Below are 14,574 nucleotides of genomic sequence, written 5' to 3'. Positions count from 1 at the left end.
ACATGTTTGAGGAGGAGGCTTATATAGTGACGGAGCAGATGCCGATAAATGTGATGTCGCCCCCTGTGGGGCCGACACCAGAGTGGATGGTTAGGTGAAAGTATTAACCGACAGTGTCAACTCCTTACATAAAAGGGTGGATGACGTAACAGCTGTGGGACAGCCGGCTTCTCAGCCCGCGCCTGCCCAGGCGTCTCAGAGGCCATCAGGGGCTCAAAAACGCCCGCTCATTCAGATGGCAGACACAGATGTCGACACGGAGTCTGACTCCAGTGTCGACAAGGTTGAGACATATACACAATCCACTAGGAACATCCGTGACTTGATCCCGGCAATAAAAAATGTGTTACACATTTCTGACATTAACCTCTAAAAATGGGTTTTTATGTTTGGGGAGAAAAAGCAGGCAGTGTTTTGTTCCCCCATCAGTTGAATGAATGAAGTGTGTGAGAAGCGTGGGTTCCCCCTGATAAGAAACTGGTAATTTCTAAAAAGTTACTGATGGCGTACCTTTTCCCGCCAGAGGATAAGTTACGCTGGGAGATATCCCCTAGGGTTGATAAGGTGCTCACACGGTTGTCAAAATAGGTGGCACTGCCGTTTTAGGAACGGCCACTTTGAAGGTACCTGTTGATAAAAAGCAGGAGGCTATCCTGAAGTCTGTATTTACACACTCAGGTACTAGACTGAGACCTGCAGATCGTGCTGCTGCAGCGTGGTCGGTGACCCTGTCAAACATACTAGTTTGCTAACATGAGAACATATTAAAGACGTCGTCTTATATATGAGGGATGCACAGAGGGATATATTGCCGGCTGGCATCCAAAATGAATGTAATGTCCATTCTGTCAGGAGGGTATTAGAGACCTGTCACTGGACAGGTGATGCTGACTTTAAAAGGCGCATAGAGATTCTGCCTTATAAGGGTGAGGAATTATTTGGGGATGGTCTCTGGGACCTCGTATCCGCAGCAACAGCTGGGAAGAAATATTTTTACCTCAGTTTCTCTATCGTCCTAGTGGATGCTGGGGTTCCTGAAAGGACCATGGGGAATAGCGGCTCCGCAGGAGACAGGGCACAAAAAGTAAAGCTTTAGGATCAGGTGGTGTGCACTGGCTCCTCCCCCTATGACCCTCCTCCAAGCCTCAGTTAAATTTTTGTGCCCGGCCGAGAAGGGTGCAATCTAGGTGGCTCTCCTAAAGAGCTGCTTAGAAAAGTTTAGCTTAGGTTTTTTATTTTACAGTGAGTCCTGCTGGCAACAGGATCACTGCAACGAGGGACTTAGGGGAGAAGAAGTGAACTCACCTGCGTGCAGGATGGATTGGCTTCTTTGGCTACTGGACATTAGCTCCAGAGGGACGATCACAGGTACAGCCTGGATGGTCACCGGAGCCCCGCCGCCGGCCCCCTTGCAGATGCTGAAACAAGAAGAAGGTCCAGAATCGGCGGCATGAAGACTCCTCAGTCTTCTTAAGGTAGCGCACAGCACTGCAGCTGTGCGCCATTTCCTCTCAGCACACTTCACACGGCAGTCACTGAGGGTGCAGGGCGCTGGGAGGGGGGCGCCCTGGGAGGCAATGAAAACCTATTTTTGGCTACAAATACCTCACATATAGCCTCCGGGGGCTATATGGAGATATTTAACCCCTGCCAGAATCCGTTAAGAGCGGGAGACGAGGCCGCCGAAAAAGGGGCGGGGCCTATCTCCTCAGCACACAGCGCCATTTTCCCTCACAGAAAGGCTGGAGGGAAGGCTCCCAGGCTCTCCCCTGCACTGCACTACAGAAACAGGGTTAAAACAGAGAGGGGGGGCACTAATTTGGCGTTAGAAATATATAAAAAAGATGCTATAAGGGAAAACACTTATATAAGGTTGTCCCTATATAATTATAGCGTTTTTGGTGTGTGCTGGCAAACTCTCCCTCTGTCTCTCCAAAGGGCTAGTAGGTCCTGTCCTCTATCAGAGCATTCCCTGTGTGTGTGCTGTGTGTCGGTACGTGTGTGTCGACATGTATGAGGACGATGTTGGTGAGGAGGCGGAGCAATTGCCTGTAATGGTGATGTCACTCTCTAGGGAGTCGACACCGGAATGGATGGCTTATTTAGGGAATTACGTGATAATGTCAACACGCGCCAAGGTCGGTTGACGACATGAGACGGCCGACAAACAATTAGTACCGGTCCAGACGTCTCAAAAACACCGTCAGGGGTTTTAAAACGCCCGTTTACTTTAGTCGGTCGACACAGACACAGACAGGGACACTGAATCCACTGTCGACGGTGAATAAACAAACGTATTCCTTATTAGGGCCACACGTTAAGGGCAATGAAGGAGGTGTTACATATTTCTGATACTACAAGTACCACAAAAGAGGGTATTATGTGGGATGTGAAAAAACTACCGTAGTTTTTCCTGAATCAGATAAATTAAATGAAGTGTGTGATGATGCGTGGGTTCCCCCCGATAGAAAATATGGGCGGTATACCCTTTCCCGCCAGAAGTTAGGGCGCGTTGGGAAACACCCCTTAGGGTGGATAAGGCGCTCACACGCTTATCAGAACAAGTGGCGGTACCGTCTATAGATAGGGCCGTCCTCAAGGAGCCAGCTGACAGGAGGCTGGAAAATATCATAAAAAGTATATACACACATACTGGTGTTATACTGCGACCAGCGATCGCCTCAGCCTGGATGTGCAGCGCTGGGGTGGCTTGGTCGGATTCCCTGACTAAAAATATTGATACCCTTGACAGGGACAGTATTTTATTGACTATAGAGCATTTAAGGATGCATTTCTATATATGCGAGATGCACAGAGGGATATTTGCACTCTGGCATCAAGAGTAAGTGCGATGTCCATAACTGCCAGAAGATGTTTATGGACACGACAGTGGTCAGGTGATGCAGATTCCAAACGGCACAAAGGTGTATTGCCGTATAAAGGAGGAGTTATTTGGGGTCGGTCCATCGGACCTGGTGGCCACGGCAACTGCTGGAAAATCCACCGTTTTTACCCTAAGTCACATCTCTGCAGAAAAAGACACCGTCTTTTCAGCTTCAGTCCTTTCGTCCCTATAAGAGTCATATCTGCCCAGGGATAGAGGAAAGGGAAGAAGACTGCAGCAGGCAGCCCATTCCCAGGAACAGAAGCGTTCCACCGCTTCTGACAAGCTCTCAGCATGACGCTGAGACCGTACAGGACCCCTGGATCCTACAAGTAGTATCCCAGGGGTACAGATTGGAATGTCGAGACGTTTCCCCTGCGCAGGCTCCTGAAGTCTGCTTTACCAAGGTCTCCCTCCGACAAGGAGGCAGTATGGGAAACAATTCACGAGCTGTATTCCCAGCAGGTGATAATTAAATTACCCCTCCTACAACAAGAAAAGGGGTATTATTCCACATTATATTGTGGTACTGAAGCCAGAAGGCTAGGTGAGACCTATTCTAAATCTAAAAAAATTTGAACACTTACAAAGGTTCAAATCAAGATGGAGTCACTCAGAGCAGTGATAACGAACCGGGAAGAAGGGGACTATATGGTGTCCCGAGACATCAGGGATGCTTACCTCCATGTCCCAAATTTGCCCTTATCACTAAGGGTACCTCAGGTTCGTGGTACAGAACTGTCACTATCCGTTTCAGACGCTGCCGTTTGGATTGTCCACGGCACCCCGGGTCTTTACCAAGGTAATGGCCGAAATGATGGTTCTTCTTCGAAGAAAAGGCGTCTTAATTATCCCTTACTTGGACGATCTCCTGATAAGGGCAAAGTCCAGGGAACAGTTGGAGGTCGGAGTAGCACTATCTCGGATACTGTTACAACAGCAGGGGTGGATTCTAAATATTCCAAAATCGCAGCTGATCCCGACAACAAGTCTCCTGTGCTTAGGGATGATTCTGGACACAGTCCAGAAAAAGGTGTTTCTCCCGGAAGAGAAAGCCAGGGAGTTATCCGAGCTAGTCAGGAACCTCCTAAAATCAGTGCATCATTGCACAAGGGCCATGGTAAAAAAATGGTGACTTCCTTCGAAGCAATTCCAGTCGGCAGATTTCATGCAAGAACTTTTCAGTGGGATCTGCTGGACAAATGGTCCGGATCGCATCTTCAGATGCATCAGCGGATAACCCTATATCCAAGGACAAGGGTGTCTCTCCTGTGGTGGTTACAGAGTGCTCATCTTCTAGAGGGCCGCAGATTCGGCATTCAGTTTTGGATGTTGGTGACCACGGAGGCCAGCCCGAGAGGCTGGGGAGCAGTCACACAAGGAAAAAATTTCCAGGGAGTGTGATCAAGTCTGGAGATTTTTCTCCACATAAATATACTGGAGCTAAGGGCAATTTACAATGCTCTAAGCTTAGCAAGACCTCTGCTTCAAGGTCAGCCGGTATTGATCCAGTGGGATAAAACATCACGGCAGTCGCCCACGTAAATAGACAGGGCGGCACAAGAAGCAGGAGGGCAGTGGCAAAAACTGCAAGGACTTTTCGCTGGGCGGAAAATCATGTGATAGCACTGTCAGCAGTGTTTCATTCCGGGAATGGAAACTGGGAAGCAGACTTCCTCAGTAGGCACGACCTCCACCCGGCAGAGTGGGAACTTCATGGGGAAGTTTTCCACATGATTGTAAACCGTTGGGAATTACCAAAGGTGGACATGATGGCGTCCCGTCTGAACAAAAAACGGGACAGGTATTGCGCCAGGTTAAGAGACCCTCAGGCAATAGCTGTGGACGTTCTGGTAACACCGTGGGTGTACCAGTCGGTGTATGTGTTCCATCCTCTGCTTTTCATACCTAAGGTACTGAGAATTATAAGACGTAGAGGAGTAAGAACTATACTCATGGCTCCGGATTGGCCAAGAAGGACTTGGTACCCGGAACTTCAAGAGATGCTCACAGAGGACTTATGGCCTCTGCCGCTAAGAAGGGACTTGTTTCAGCAAGTACCATGTCTGTTCCAAGACTTACCGCGGCTGCGTTTGACGGCATGGCGGTGGAACGCCGGATCCTAAGGGAAAAGGCATTCAGGAAGAGGTCATTCCTACCCTGGTCAAAGCCAGAAAGGAGGTGACCGCACAACATTATCACCACATGTGGCGAAAATATGTTGCGTGGTGTGAGGCCAGGAAGGCCCCACGAAGAAATTTCAACTCGGTCGATTCCTGCATTTCCTGCAAACAGGAGTGTCTATGGGCCTCAAATTGGGGTCCATTAAGGTTCAAATTTCGGCCCTGTCGATTTTTCTTCCAGAAAGAATTGGCTTCAGTTCCTGAAGTCCAGAAGTTTGTCAAGGGAGTATTGCATATACAACCCCCTTTTGTGCCTCCAGTGGCACTGTGGGATCTCAACGTAGTTCTGGGATTCCTCAAAACACATTGGTTTAAAACCAGTCAAATCTGTGGATTTGAAGCATCTCACATGAAAAGTGAACATGCTCTTGGACCTGGCCTGGACCAGGCGAGTGTCAAATTGGTGGTTTTTTTCTCAAAAAAGCCCATATCTGTTTGTCCATTCGGACAGGGCAGAGCTGCGGACTCGTCCCCAGTTCTCTCCCTAAGGTGGTGTCAGTGTTTCACCTGAACCAGCTTATTGTGGCGTCTTGCGCCTACTAGGGACTTGGAGGACTCCAAGTTGCTAGATGTGGTCAGGGCCCTGAAAATATAGGTTCCAGGACGGCTGGAGTCAGGAAAACTGACTTGCTGTTATCCTGTATGCACCCAACAAACTGGGTGCTCTTGCTTCTAAGCAGACTTTTGCTAGTTGGATGTGTAATACAATTCAGCTTGCACATTCTGTGGCAGGCCTGCCACAGCCAAAATATGTAAATGCCCATTCCACAAGGAAGGTGGGCTCATCTTGGGCGGCTGCCCGAGGGGTCTCGGCTTTACAACTTTGCCGAGCGGCTATTTAGTCAGGGGCAAACACGTTTGTAAAATCCTACAAATTTGATACCCTGGCTAAGGAGGACCTGGAGTTCTCTCATTCGGTGCTGCAGAGTCATCCGCACTCTCCCGCCCATTTGGGAGCTTTGGTATAATCCCCATGGTCCTTTCAGGAACCCCAGCATCCACTAGGACGATAGAGAAAATAAGAATTTACTTACCGATAATTCTATTTCTCGGAGTCCGTAGTGGATGCTGGGCGCCCATCCCAAGTGCGGATTATCTGCATTACTTGTACATAGTTACAAAAATCGGGTTATTATTTGTTGTGAGCCATCTTTTCAGAGGCTTCGCTGTTATCATACTGTTAACTGGGTTCAGATCACAGGTTGTACAGTGTGATTGGTGTTGCTGGTATGAGTCTTACCCGGGATTCATAAATCCTTCCTTATTGTGTACGCTCGTCCGGGCACAGTATCCTAACTGAGGCTTGGAGGAGGGTCATAGGGGGAGGAGCCAGTGCACACCACCTGATCCTAAAGCTTTACTTTTTGTGCCCTGTCTCCTGCGGAGCCGCTATTCCCCATGGTCCTTTCAGGAACCCCAGCATCCACTACGGACTCCGAGAAATAGAATTATCGGTAAGTAAATTCTTATTTTTCCTCACAGACTAAGAAAGCACTGTATTATCAGGTACAGTCCTTTCGGCTTCAGAAAAGCAAGCGGGTCAAAGGCGCTTCCTTTCTGTACAGAGACAAGGGAAGAGGGAAAAAGCTGCACCAGTCAGCCTGTTCCCAGAATCATAATTCTTCTCTCGCTTCCTCTGAGTCCACAGCATGACGCGGGGGCTCCACAGGTGTAGCCAGGTACGGTGGGGGGCCGTCTCAAAAATTTCAGCGATCAGTGGGCTCGCTCACAGGTGGATCCCTGTTTTCATTCAAGTAGTATTTCAAGGGTACAAGCTGGAATTCGAGATGTCTTCCCCCCGCCGTTTCCTCAAATATGCCTTGCCGACAACTCCCTCAGGCAGGGAGGCTGTGCTAGAGGCAATTAATAAGCTGTATTCCCATCAGGTAATACTTAAGGTGCCCCTACTTCAACAAGGACGGGGTTACTATTCCACACGGTTTGGGGTACCGAAACCGCATGGTTCGGTGTGACCCTTTTTTATATTTAAAATCCTTGAACACATACATAAAAAAATTCAAGTTCAAGATGGAATCGCTCAGGGCGGTTATTGCAAGCCTGGACGAGGGGGATTACATGGTATCCCGGGACATCAAGGATGCTTACCTGCATGTCCCCATTTACTATCCTCGCCAGGAGTACCTCAGATTTGTGGTACAGGGTTACCATTACCAAGTCCAGACTCTGCCGTTTGGACTGTACATGGCACCGAGGGTGTTACCAAGGTAATGGCCGGCATGATGATACTCCTTCGAAAAAGGGGAGTTTTTAATGATCCCGTACTTGGACAATCTCCTTATAAGGGCGAGGTCCAAGGAGCAGTTGCTAGTCGGGGTAGCACTATTTTGGAAAGTGCTACAACAGCACGGTTGGATTCTAAACAGTCCAAAGACACAGCTGTTTCCTACGACACGTCTACTGTTCCTGGGGATGGTTCTGGACACAGACCAGAAATAAGTTTTTCTCCCGGAGGAGAAAGCCAAGGAGCTGTCATCTCTAGTCAGAGACCTCCTGAAGCCAAAACAGTTATCGGTGCATCATTGCACGCGAGTCCTGGGAAAAATGATAGCTTCCTACGAAGCAATCCCATTCGGCAGGTTCCATGCAAGAACTTTTCAGGGGAACCTGTTAGACAAGTGGTCCGGATCACATCTTCAGATGCATCGGCTGATAACCCTGTCTCCAAGGACCAGGGTATCTCTACTGTAGTGGCTGCAGAGTGCCCATCTTCAAGAGGGCCGCAGGTTCGACATACAGGACTAGGTCCTAGTGACCATGGATGCCAGCCTTTGAGGCTGGGGGGCAGTCACACAGGGAAGAAGCTTCCAGGGACTTTGGTCAAGTCAGGTGACTTCCCTACATAAATATTCTGGAACTGAGGGCCATTTACAATGCCCTGAGTCAGGCAAGGCCTCTGCTTCAAAAGGCCGGTCCTGATCCAATAAACAACATCACGGCAGTCGCCCATGTAAACCAACAGGGCGGCACAAGAAGCAGGATGGCGATGGCAGAAGCCACAAGGATTCTCCGATGGGCGGAAAATCATGTGTTAGCACTGTCAGCAGTGTTCATTCCCGGAGTGGACAACTGGGAAGCAGATCTTCTCAGCAGACACGACTTCCACCCGAGAGAGTGGGACTTCATCCAGAAGTCTTCCTAAGGATTGTACACCATTGGGAAAGGCCACAGGTGGACATGAAGGCGTCCCGCCTCAACAAAAAGCTATAAAAGATATTGCGCCAGGTCAAGGGACCTTCAGGCGATAGCTGTGGACGCTCTGGTAACACCGTGGGTTTACCAGTCGGTTTATGTGTTCCCCCCTCTGCCTCTCATACCAAAGGTACTGAGAATAATAAGAAGGCGAGGAGTAAGAACGATACTCGTGGTTCCGGATTGGCCAAGAAGAGCCTGGTACCCAGAACTTCAAGAATTTCTATCAGAGGACCCATGGCCTCTGTCGCTCAGACAGGACCTGCTGCAGCAGGGGCCCTGTCTGTTCCAAGACTTACCGCAGGTACGTTTTGATGGCATGGCGGTTGAATGCCGGATCCTAAAGGAAAAGGGCATTCCGGAGGAAGTCATTCCTACGCTGATTCAAGCCAGGAAAGATGTAACTGCAAAACATTATCACCGCATATGGCGGAAATATGTTGCTTGGTGTGAGGCCACAAAAGGCCCCAACAGAGGAATTTCAACTAGGTCGATTTCTGCTTTTCCTACAAGCAGGAGTGTCTATGGGCCTAAAATTAGGCTCCATTAAGATACAGATCTCGGCTCTGTCGATTTTCTTCCAGAAAGAATTAACTTCAGTACCTGAAGTTCAGACATTGTAAAAGGAGTGCTGCATATTCAGCCCCCGGTTGTGCCTCCAGTGGCACCTTGGGATCTCAACGTGGTGTTGAGTTTCTTAAAATCACATTGGTTTGAGCCACTTAAGACCGTGGATCTAAAATATCTCACGTGGAAAGTGGTCATGTTATTGGCCTTGGCTTCGGCCAGGCGTGTATCAGAATTGGCGGCTTTGTCATATAAAAGTCCTTATCTGTTTTTCCATATAGAGAGGGCAGAATTGAGGACTCGTCCCCAGTTTCTCCCTAAGGTGGTATCAGTTTTTCACTTGAACCAACCTATCGTGGTGCCTGCGGCTACTAGGGACTTGGAGGATTCCAAGTTACTTGACGTAGTCAGGGCATTGAAAAATTATGTTTCCAGGACGGCTAGAGTCAAGAAAATTGACTCGCTATTTATCCTGTATGCACCCAACAGGATGGGTGCTCCTGCTTCTAAGCAGACTATCGCTCGCTGGATCTGTGACACGATTCAGCAGGCGCATTCTGCGGCTGGACTGCCGCATCCTAAATCAGTGAAAGCCCATTCCACAGGGAAGGTGGGCTCATCTTGGGCGGCTGCCCGAGGGGTCTCGGCTTTAAAACTTTGCCGAGCTGTTACTTGGTCAGGGGCAAACACGTTTGCAAAATTCTACAAATTTGATACCCTGGCTGAGGAGGACCTTGAGTTCTCTCATTCGGTGCTGCAGAGTCATCCGCACTCTCCCGCCTGTTTGGGAGCTTTGGTATAATCCCCATGGTCCTTTCGGAGTTCCCAGCATCCACTAGGACGTTAGAGAAAATAAGATTTTACTCACCGGTAATTCTATTTCTCGGAGTCCGTAGTGGATGCTGGGCGCCCATCCCAAGTGCGGATTGTCTGCAATACTTGTAAATAGTTATTGCTAACTACAGGGTTATTGTTGAGCCATCTGTTGAGAGGCTCAGGTGTTTTCATACTGTCAAACTGGATATAGTATCACGAGTTGTACGGTGTGATTGGTGTGGCTGGTATGAGTCTTACCCGGGATTCAAAATCCTTCCTTATTATGTCAGCTCGTCCGGGCACAGTGTCCTAACTGAGGCTTGGAGGAGGGTCATAGTGGGAGGAGCCAGTGCACACCAGGTAGTCATAAATCTTTCTAGAGTGCCCAGCCTCCTTCGGAGCCCGCTATTCCCCATGGTCCTTTCGGAGTTCCCAGCATCCACTACGTACTACGAGAAATAGATTTACCGGTGAGTAAAATCTTATTTTTGACCACCTGGAACTTATCTCTATGTTTACTGGTGTAGTTATGCTTAGTTGCCCTGTACTTGTCCTATATTGTATTCAACTGTAAGTCACTGTTTTCCTATTTTTTATGTGCATTTGTGCTCTGTAATTGGGCGCTGCGGAACCCTTGTGGCGCCATATAAATAAAGGATAATAATAATACAGCATACTATGTGTCACTATGAGGAGCGCTGCCTGCAGCCTGTATATATATACACTGCTCAAAAAAATAAAGGGAACACTTAAACAACACAATGTCACTCCAAGTCAATCACACTTCTGTGAAATCAAACTGTCCACTTAGGAAGCAACACTGATTGACAATCAATTTCACATGCTGTTGTGCAAATGGAATAGACAACAAGTGAGAATTATAGGCAATTAGCAAGACACCCCCAATAAAGGAGTTGTTCTGCAGGTGGTGACCACAGACCACTTCTCAGCTCCTATGCTTTCTGGCTGATGTTTTGGTCACTTTTGAAAGCTGGCGGTGCTTTCACTCTAGTGGTAGCATGAGACGGAGTCTACAACCCACACAAGTGGCTCAGGTAGTGCAGCTCATCCAGGATGGCACATCAATGCGAGCTGTGGCAAGAAGGTTTGTTGTGTCTGTTAGTGTAGTGTCCAGAGCATGGAGGCGCTACCAGGAGACAGGCCATTACATCAGGAGACGTGGAGGAGGACGTAGGAGGGCAACAACCCAGCAGCAGGACCGCTACCTCCGCCTTTGTGCAAGGAGGAACAGGAGGAGCACTGCCAGAGCCCTGCAAAATTACCTCCAGCAAGCCACAAATATGCATGTGTCTACTCAAACAATCAGAAACAGACTCCATGAGGGTGGTATGAGGGCCCGACGTCCACAGGTGGGGGTTGTGCTTACAGCCCAACACCGTGCAGGACGTTTGGCATTTGCCAGAGAACACCAAGATTGGCAAATTCGCCACTGGCGCCCTGTGCTCTTCACAGATGAAAGCAGGTTCTCACTGAGCACATGTGACAGACGTGACAGAGTCTGGAGACGCCAAGGAGAACGTTCTGCTGCCTGCAACATCCTCCAGCATGACCGGTTTGGCAGTGGGTCAGTAATGGTATGGGGTGGCATTTCTTTGGGAGGCCGCACAGCCCTACATGTGGTAGCCTGACTGCCATTAGGTACCGAGATGAGATCCTCAGACCCCTTGTGAGACCATATGCTGGTGCGGTTGGCACTGGGTTCCTCCTAATGCAAGACAATGCTAGACCTCATGTGGCTGGAGTGTGTCAGCAGTTCCTGCAAGACGAAGGCATTGATGCTATGGACTGGCCCGCATGTTCCCCAGACCTGAATCCAATTGAGCACATCTGGGACATCATGTCTCGCTCCATCCACCAATGCCACGTTGCTCCACAGACTGTCCAGGAGTTGGCGGATGCTTTAGTCCAGGTCTGGGAGGAGATCCCTCAGGAGACCATCCACCACCTCATCAGGAGCATGCCCAGGCGTTGTAGGGAGGTCATATAGGCACGTGGAGGCCACACACACTACTGAGGCTCATTTTGACTTGTTTTAAGGACATTACATCAAAGTTGGATCAGCCTGTAGTGTGTTTTTCCACTGTAATTTTGAGTGTGACTCCAAATACAGACCTCCATGGGTTAATACATTTGATTTCCATTGATAATTTTTGTGTGATTTTGTTGTCAGCACATTCAACTATGTAAAGAACAAAGTATTTAATAAGAATATTTCATTCATTCAGATCTAGGATGTGTTATTTTAGTGTTCCCTTTATTTTTTTTGAGCAATATCTATCTATCTATCTATCTATCTATCTATCTATCTATCTATCTATCTATCTATCTATCTATCTATCTATCTATCTATCTGTGTGTATGATACTCCCCGCAGTACAGCATACTATGTGTCGCTATGAGGAGTGCTGAGTATCTATAGCAGTAGTGCGGAGCCTGTATAGCAGTAGTGCGGAGACTGTATAATAGTGCTGAGTATCTCTATAGCAGTAGTGCGAAGCCTTTATAGCAGTAGTGCGGAGCCTGTATAATAGTGCTGAGTATCTCTATAGCAGTAGTGCTAAGCCTGTATAATAGTGCTGAGTATCTATAGCAGTAATGCGAAGCCTTAATAGCAGTAGTGCGGAGCCCGTATAATAGTGCTGAGTATCTATAGCAGTAATGCGAAGCCTTTATAGCAGTAGTGCGGAGCCCGTATAATAGTGCTGAGTATCTCTATAGCAGTAGTGCGAAGCCTGTATAATAGTGCTGAGTATCAATAGCAGTAGTGCTAAGCCTGTGTAATAGTGCGGAGCCTGTATAGCAGTAGTGCGGAGCCTGTATAATAGTGCTGAGTATCTCTACAGCAGTAGTGTGGAGCCTGTATAATAGTGCTGAGTATCTTTAGCAGTAGTGTGGAGCCTGTATAATAGTGCTGAGTATCTTTAGCAGTAGTGCGAAGCCTGTATAATAGTGCTGAGTATCTTCAGCAGTAGTGTGGAGCCTGTATAGCAGTAGTGCGGAGCCTGTATAATAGTGCTGAGTATCTATAGCAGTAGTGTGAAGCCTGTATAATAGTGCTGAGTATCTTTAGCAGTAGTGCGGAGCCTATATAATAGTGCTGAGTATCTATAGCTGTAGTGCGAAGCCTGTATAATAGTGCTGAGTATCTATAGCAGTAGTGTGAATCCTGTATAATAGTGCTGAGTATCTATAGCAGTAGTGCTAAGCCTGTATAGCAGTAGTGCGGAGCCTGTATAATAGTGCTGAGTATCTATAGCAGTAGTGCTAAGCCTGTATAGCAGTAGTGCTAAGCCTGTATAATAGTGCTGATTATCCTATAGCAGTAGTGCTAAGCCTGTATAGCAGTAGTGCGGAGCCTGTATAATAGTGCTGAGTATCTATAGCAGTAGTGCTAAGCCTGTATAGCAGTAGTGCTAAGCCTGTATAATAGTGCTGATTATCCTATAGCAGTAGTGCTAAGCCTGTATAGCAGTAGTGCGGAGCCTGTATAATAGTGCTGAGTATCTATAGCAGTAGTGCGGAGCCTGTATAGCAGTAGTGCGGAGTGATGGTGTATGAGCTTCCTTTAAATGGCAAATATATATTGATTCAAGCTTTTTCACATTTAACTAAGATATTTACTGCTCCTCACTTCTTTAGGTTAGTGTTTCCTTAAGAAGCTTCACAGATATATTATAAGCAACATTGTATTTCAAAGCATGAATTACTCATTGTTATAACGCCAGATGTGTACCAAGGCCAGTCAAGCATATCGCCAAAAGTTCTGAACATTGGGGAGGATTTTGACCTGTCCTGACCTCCAGAAGGGATGTTCCGGGAAAGCTGATAATCGCAAAGCAATAAATATGTTTTAATTGCAATTTATAATATTGTTTGACAGATGACGTGTTTCAGTTTTCAAGACATACATGGTGTATGCTGATTGGCTAATTGTATTGGCACACATGAATCCTTTGTTCTTCTGCTATAAAAATAAAGCCATGATGGCCCCCTAAGAGATCAACTATGAACTGCTTAGGTTACACAATGATCCTGTGTCACTTATTCATTCACTGATCTCCAACCGGTTGCTAAGGGAAACAGCATTCTGACTGATGACTGAAGAGAATTCATAATCAGATCTGAATAGGTTAACATACCCTATCATTTTTGGGGGCTCGTCCGGGATATTCCAGCATCTCCTCCACTGGCAATAAATCCTCTGATCTTTCAGGAACCGCTGATAACAAAAAAAAAAAACGGTAAGTGAGATTTATTGTGTAGATTTCTACCTGCTCACTTGAACTCAGCGCTTCCTGTGTAAATCAAGGGGAAGTCCAGTCGAGAAGGTCAGAGAATATCTTAAAGAGCCCAGCGTCAGTCAGAAGAAATTTTTTTTTAAGGTACCATGATGTATGTTATATTGTTGAATTGTGGGTAAATAATTTCAGATAATTTGTCACAAGTGCACAGGGGGAATTAATCAAGTATGCAGAAAACTTTTAAATTTTGCAAAGTACTAATGCATGTTTATTAAGAAAATAGAGCCGTTTTATAAAGGTGGCGCATGGCCAAGATATGTTCTAATGCTGATAACCAGTTTGAATTGATAAATAACCAAAGAGGTATATGCAAATCTTGTACCTGTGTTGTTGTGTTAAGAAAATACAAAGTGTCTGTAGCACCAAGATTGCTGGCAATTACAGGCACTGAAGTCTCATTTGGTTATGTGGAAAATGATGATGAATTTTATTGTACAAAAGGTTGTCATTTTAAAAAGAGAATTGTTGGAACATTAAGAATGATTGATTTAACATCATAACCTATTGGCCTAGGAATCACATAATCCCAGGTCTAAGACCCATGTGCCGTGCAGTCTCAAACAGCTGCCGTGCACGCAGATAACAGATATAG

Source organism: Pseudophryne corroboree, chromosome 7 (assembly GCF_028390025.1).
Source record: "Pseudophryne corroboree isolate aPseCor3 chromosome 7, aPseCor3.hap2, whole genome shotgun sequence".
Classification (NCBI taxonomy): Eukaryota; Metazoa; Chordata; class Amphibia; order Anura; family Myobatrachidae; genus Pseudophryne; species Pseudophryne corroboree.
Note: the sequence above shows the minus strand (reverse complement) of the source record.